Source organism: Otolemur garnettii, unplaced genomic scaffold, assembly GCF_000181295.1.
Source record: "Otolemur garnettii isolate 467f Iridium unplaced genomic scaffold, OtoGar3 scaffold00006, whole genome shotgun sequence".
Taxonomy (NCBI): domain Eukaryota; kingdom Metazoa; phylum Chordata; class Mammalia; order Primates; family Galagidae; genus Otolemur; species Otolemur garnettii.
In genome coordinates this window covers 27,204,388-27,210,759 of record NW_003852401.1, presented here as the reverse complement: position 1 = coordinate 27,210,759, position 6,372 = coordinate 27,204,388, and positions in this window count along the sequence as shown.

The following is a 6,372-nucleotide window of genomic DNA, read 5'->3' as shown; positions in this document are numbered from 1 at the left end:
GGCGGGTCTGGGCTTGGGATTTGAACCCGCCACCTTAGGTGTACGTGGCTGGCGCCTTAGCCGGTTGAGCTATAGGCGCCGAGCCAAAATGGTTTGCTTTTTAATTCAATTAGCTTTCTGCATTTCTAAGACATTATGGCTTTAACTTTATCATATGCCAGGGGTTTCTGACATGTAGAGAAATCCCCAGTAATAAACAACTATATCTAAAATACACTATGATTGACTAAGGACTCTAAGTTGAGGAGCAAGAAGTAAAACATATTCTTGGGTTTCAATAATGTTGACATACATGTAAAATTATTGTCAGGTAACAAGAATTAGAGCTGAAAAACTTCACAAGTTTTCAAAGGAAAATCCATAGGTGGTTCAGTATTTTTGTGTTGGGGTGTCAATCCTAATTTTTCTTTCTGTATGTGTGGCTATACTGAAACTGAGTAAGATTTGGCAAATACTTGCTGAGCACCTACTATGTGGTGGGTGATAGGGTAAATATACATATGTTTAAATCTTCTAATCTCTGCTTCAGTGAACTTGCAACAGTCAAGTTGTTGATTGATGGCTGTTTTAGCCAATCACATGACTATACAGTCCTCCTGCAAACATTAAGAAAAAGTACTAACAAGTGGAGAGGCAAGGGGGAATGAATCAATTCCTTGAGGTTTCCAATATTGTATCATAAACTGACTTCCAATTACCGGTATGTTTTAAAATGCAAAAGCAGCTGCTCCTGAAAACCATGCAATATTACGTGTATGTTACAGTAATCAGAATACTTGAAAAGAATGAAGGAGATAGAATTCTTGGACGAAAAATCAAGCTCACTATCTAGTCAATCACCCCAATAGAAGTCTTTGGTCAAAATGTTTATGGGAAGATTTCCCTTTATAGAAGCACAGTTAACAACCTAATTTCTTCCGACTGACAACTTTTTGTTTTTTTATTTTAGAAAAAGGCTCTATCACCCAGGCTGGAGAGTGGCACAGTCACAGTTCACTGCACCTTCCAACTCCCATGTTCAAGCGATCCTCGTCCCTCCTGCCTCAGCCTCTCAAGTAGGTGGGTCCACAGGTATGCTTCACCACATCTGGCTAATGTTTAAATTTTCTGTAGAGACGGTGTCTCCCTTTGTTGCCCAGACTGGTCTCAAACACCCAGCTTTAAGCGATCCTCCCTTGCTGGGATTACAGACAGGAACCACTGTGCCAGGCCCACCCAATGATATCCTTGACAACTGCCGTGAAGGGAGGTATTGGGACTAAAACCCATCAGCAAGGTCTGAAAGTACAAGGTTTATTGTTTTTGGTTTTTTGAGACAAAGTCTAACTCTGCTGCCCAGGCTAGAGTGGTAGAGTGATATCATCATAGCTGACCTCAAACTCCTGGGCTCAAGCTATCTTCCTGCCTCAGCCTCCCGAGCTGGGACTACAGGTGAGCACCACCATGCTCTGCTAATTTCTGTATTTTTTTGGAGAGATGGAGTCCCACTACTATATTCAGGCTGATCTTGAACTCCTGGCCTCAAGAGATCCTTGGCCTCCCAAAGTGTTGGGATTACAGGAATGAGTCAGCATGACAGGCCAGAAAGTACAAGGCTAAGACACAGCAAGTAGGCTGTGATGGAAAGTGCTTCCTCAGAGTGTGGTCCACAGACTGAAGCAGCTGCTTCTGCTGGACCAGCAGCTTTACCTGGGAGCTAGTTAGAAATGCAGAATCAGAGTCTACATTTTAGCAGAGTAATTAATATGCACATTAAAGTTTGAGAAAGAAGACATCAAGTTATCCCTAAAAGATGCAGGACTCGCCAAGGAAATTAACACAACTCCATAGGAGATAAACCCTCCTAAGATATCCACCAAGAAGAGTTTCCTGTGAACTTAGTGAGGGATATAAATATGTCCAAAGGAAAGCTGGGTCAGGTGTCAAGGGTCAGTAAACAAAAACTGGAGATCAGTGAAGCAATCAGTGTGTATGCAAAGAAATCAAATATTATAGACACAGGGAATATCTTTTCTGTCCTCTGATAGAGTGCTATTTTACCAGGCTTAAGAAAATGTTCTTTCAAAAACAAAAAGGCACATTCAAATTCTCTCATTAAGGATCACTTTATAATAAATAATTTTTTTTTGAGACAGAGTCTCAAGGTGTCGCCCTGGGTAGAGTGCCGTGGCATCACAGCCCACACAACCTCAAAGTCTTGGGCTTAAGCAATTGATTCTCTTGCCTCAGCCTCCCAAGTAGCTGGGACTACAGGTGCCTGCCACACTGCCTGGCTATTTTTTTGTTGCAGTTGTCATTCTTCTTTAGCAGGCCCAGGCTGGGTTTGAACCTACCAGCCTCGATGCATGTGGCCGGCATCCTACCCACTAACCCATGGGCATCACCCTATAATAAATAATTTGACTTCTATTTGGCTTGATTTGGGGAAATGAGAAGCAGAGGATACTTACTCATTCCAATTGCTAGAAAAGGTTATCTCCCACAGAAATTAATAATCTAACAATCAATTTATACGTCTGAATCCTGTGATCTTGTTTAGAGTGAATCCCTTCATGAATGATCCTGAGCCAGAAATTAATAATATCCAGTTACTCTCTGAGGTTCAAGCCCTGGAACATGACGATTCAAATGAGGCTGAGGTCCCCACTAGTAAAATGCAAAGACTAAGCTAGCATTTAGAGATGGTAAATATATAGGACATGTGTTGCAGCTCCCTAATTCCCTAATTATACCTTAAGAACAAATATCCGAATCAATTGCAATATTCCTTTCTCATTAAACCCAGGCTTGGCCTCCAGGCCCGCCCAGCTAGATACTCCAAGCAGCCTAACCATCACCTACAGTGGTTCTCAACCTTCCTAATGCCACAGCCTTTTAATACAGTTCCTGTGGGTCGCACCCCACAAGTTGAGAACCGCTGAGTCTAGTACCTGCCTGCGAAATGAAACCTGTTTGCCATCCCTAACAAAAGGTCCTCCCAGCTATAAACTTGTCATTCTTTAACGTGGAAGCTACAGTATGGTCAATGTCGAGAGGCTCCTTGGAGAATCACAATTCAGTCATTAGAACACGTTTTCCACAGCTGTGGCTAAACGGCATTAACCCACACAGACTCTCCTAGAGTAATTATACACCCTTTGTCTCGTCCACCTTTAATCACTTTACTTTCAAGAGAACAACAATAAAGTAATAACAGTAATAATACAATAATGTTGCATTAGCATTCCATTCTAAAGCATTCCTAAAGTTTCCCAAAGAAATAGCTAATTTTTTGTAATAAAAAGTACCTTTTATAGATGGGAAGAAAAATACATCCAAATCAAACATCTCGCCAGTGGCACTACTGACATTTGGAATTAGATACATATTTATTGTAGGGAACTATGCATTACCGGATGTTGGGTAGCATCCCTGACCTCTACCCACGAGATGCCAATAGCAACCTCTGGTTTGTAACAACCAAAAATCCCCCTAGACATTGCTAAATGTCCCATGGAGGTGGGAGAAGCAAAATTCTCCACCCCAACCCCCACAAAGAACTAATGACTTAAATAATTCTAGTTCTCTTAGAGAGATGGAACTGTGGGTGATTTTTTTTTTTTTTTGTATTTTCTTAATCTTCTATAATGAATGTGTATTGTTTACAGGACAAAGAAGAAGCTAGTAACTTTCTTTCTTTTTTTTTTTTTTTTTCCCATCAAGAAAGCTCCCATCTTGGTTACACTGGCCCATGTAACTTTCTAATCATTAAAAAGCAATTTCGTTTGCTACACAGATATAAGTTGAACAGTAAGTGCCACTGTGTGGCTCATGCAGTTTAAACATCAAATTCAGACCCTAAAAATATCTACCACATGGGCACTTTAAATCCAATTTCTCACCAACGTGTAAAAACACAAAGAAGAAACTTCAGAGAAGAAAGTTAGAATTGAGGTCTAAAGCCACGAAGGAAAAACCTTCTAAATCCTTCTTCAATATGGTAAATCAGTGGGGCTTCAGAAAGAACATGAAGTGAAAACTGCTCTTTCAGGAAAAACTACATCCCTGAAGCACAGTCTGCGCGTACACTTTAATCAGAAAAGCACTTGCATTGCTGAAAAAATAATAAAGCACATTTTCTTCATTCTTAAGAATTGCTATAAGTGTAGACCATGCAAAAAGAAATTTCCAAAATCAGAAAATTAAATATTCATATTGGGAAAATGGGCTCTAGACATACCCATGACTTCATCTTCTTGGGTGTTAGAATATTATCCGAGAATTCTTGTACTAGTTTTAAATCAGTCACAGCGTGCTATTTCCACCAAGAAGAAACAAAGTTCTCAATGAAGTATGCCACATCTATTATCCCCATGAGAGAGATGACCTTTTTCTCTACCTGGGTCCCCCGCAAACAGCCAAAAAGTAATTTATATGTATAGTGAGAAGCTTCCACCCTCCTCTGCTTACCCAGGGTGTTGCCAAAGGTTCACGTGTCTTCTGCTCTCAGGTAGAAGTTCTCTTTTGTTAAGTGGGGTGATACCGACTGCTGCTTCCAGAATAGCCATATATTTCTTATACCTCATCTTGTCTCTGTCAGTACAAGGTCCTGTCAATTTCAGACTCTGTTCAGCTGAAGCAACTGAACTATAAGTCTTAGCTCTCCTGGAAGCACTGTCCCTCTAGGTGCTCCGTGTATCCCTAGCTAGAGCTATTAAACGCAACGGTGGGGCAGGGGAGAAGCCACACCACAAATAAATAAAGTAAAGGCCTTTCAGATTACCCTGCAATGTCAGTATTACGTAAGGCTAAAGAATTCTGAATAAAGCACTAATGAAAATGATTTGCAGGAATGACGGTGGTTTTAAACACAGCCATCTAACGTAGGCTCTCCAATTAATCCGCACATAAATCTTTGAGGCTGCTAATCCTTCAAGAACTAATGGCGCATGAAGTGATTTATCTCAAGGTCTGGTATTAATTGGTCCAAAAAGCCTGCTTGCCTCTGGATGAACTAAAATCAGAAGCAGATTTGTGCTTTCTACAAATATCTATCTCTAAATGACTGTGGTTTGACAAATGAGGAAGAAATCCCCGTTGTCATTTTACAGCAAGGCATTTCTGAATGCTATAAACTTCTTGCTTGGGTCAAGAGTAAAGCAAAGATTAATTAATTAAGGAACCTCCAACACGGGCAATCCCTGCTAGCAGGTAAATATACTGTTTGCAGCCAGGTGCACTGGCTCATGCCTGTAATCCTAACATGCTGGGAGGCCAAGGCAGGGGGATTGCTTGAGCTCAAGAGTTCGAGATCAGCCTGTGCAAGAGTGAGACCCTATCTCTACTAAAAAAAAAAAAAAAAATAGAAACCAACTGAGGCCAGAGGATTGCTTGAGCCTAAGAATTTGAGGTTGCTGTGAGCTATAATGCCATGGCACTCTCGTCAAGGCTCCAGAGTGAGACTCCATCTCAAAAAAAAAAAAAAAAATGTACACACACACACACGTACACACATATATATATTGTTTGGAAATGTTCACAATCTACGTCTTCTCCTCATTTTTGTTATAAGAATCTCCCCTTGATTAAAAACAGCACACTGTACCCCATGACAGTATTAATGACACAGCTATGATTTAATAAAAATAAATAAATAAATAAAATAAAATAAAAAAAGAATCTCCCCTTGGCTTTGAGCAGCTTCCTTCCCTCTGTCCAGGTGGTCAAGGTGGACCACCTAGCATGGTCTACATAAACCAGATTGGGTCACCAGTCTTCCCTGGATGAAAATATGACATTAAACTCAGAAGTGCTCAGATTTGGAGTCACCAACTGACAGGAAGTAAGGGCCACCCCCTGAGGACTCTTCCTGAGTAGTTGAGAAAAACAGAACCAGAAGACATCAGATGACGTCACTTAATCCTCTGGATTTAGTTATGGGGAAGTCACTCTCATCCTAGGAGAACTCAGTTATGCTTTTACTAGAGCTAATAATTGACTTTGGTGAAATTAAATTTTAGGAGACTTCCTGTCCCTCTCTCAGAGTTCTGATTTACATACCTCTTTCCTCACCAACTTCTTCTTTTTTTTTTTTTTTTTAATTTCAGGCTCCTTTAGTCCATGAATATTTACAGAACATCAACTATAGGCAAAACATTGACATAATCATTGAAGATAACATTGGGACAAATATATCAATTTTATGAGGAAACAAAGCATTATCTGCAAATCAATTATGAGATAAGTGTACTCATTACCACCGCTCCTAGTAAAGTTGAAGATTCTAGCTAGTACAATTCTGACAACTTAAAAATCCCAATGGTTTGTAAAAAAATACAAATTTCATTACTTCCGAGTTACCAAGTTACTTGCAAGTTACCAAAAACAATAGAA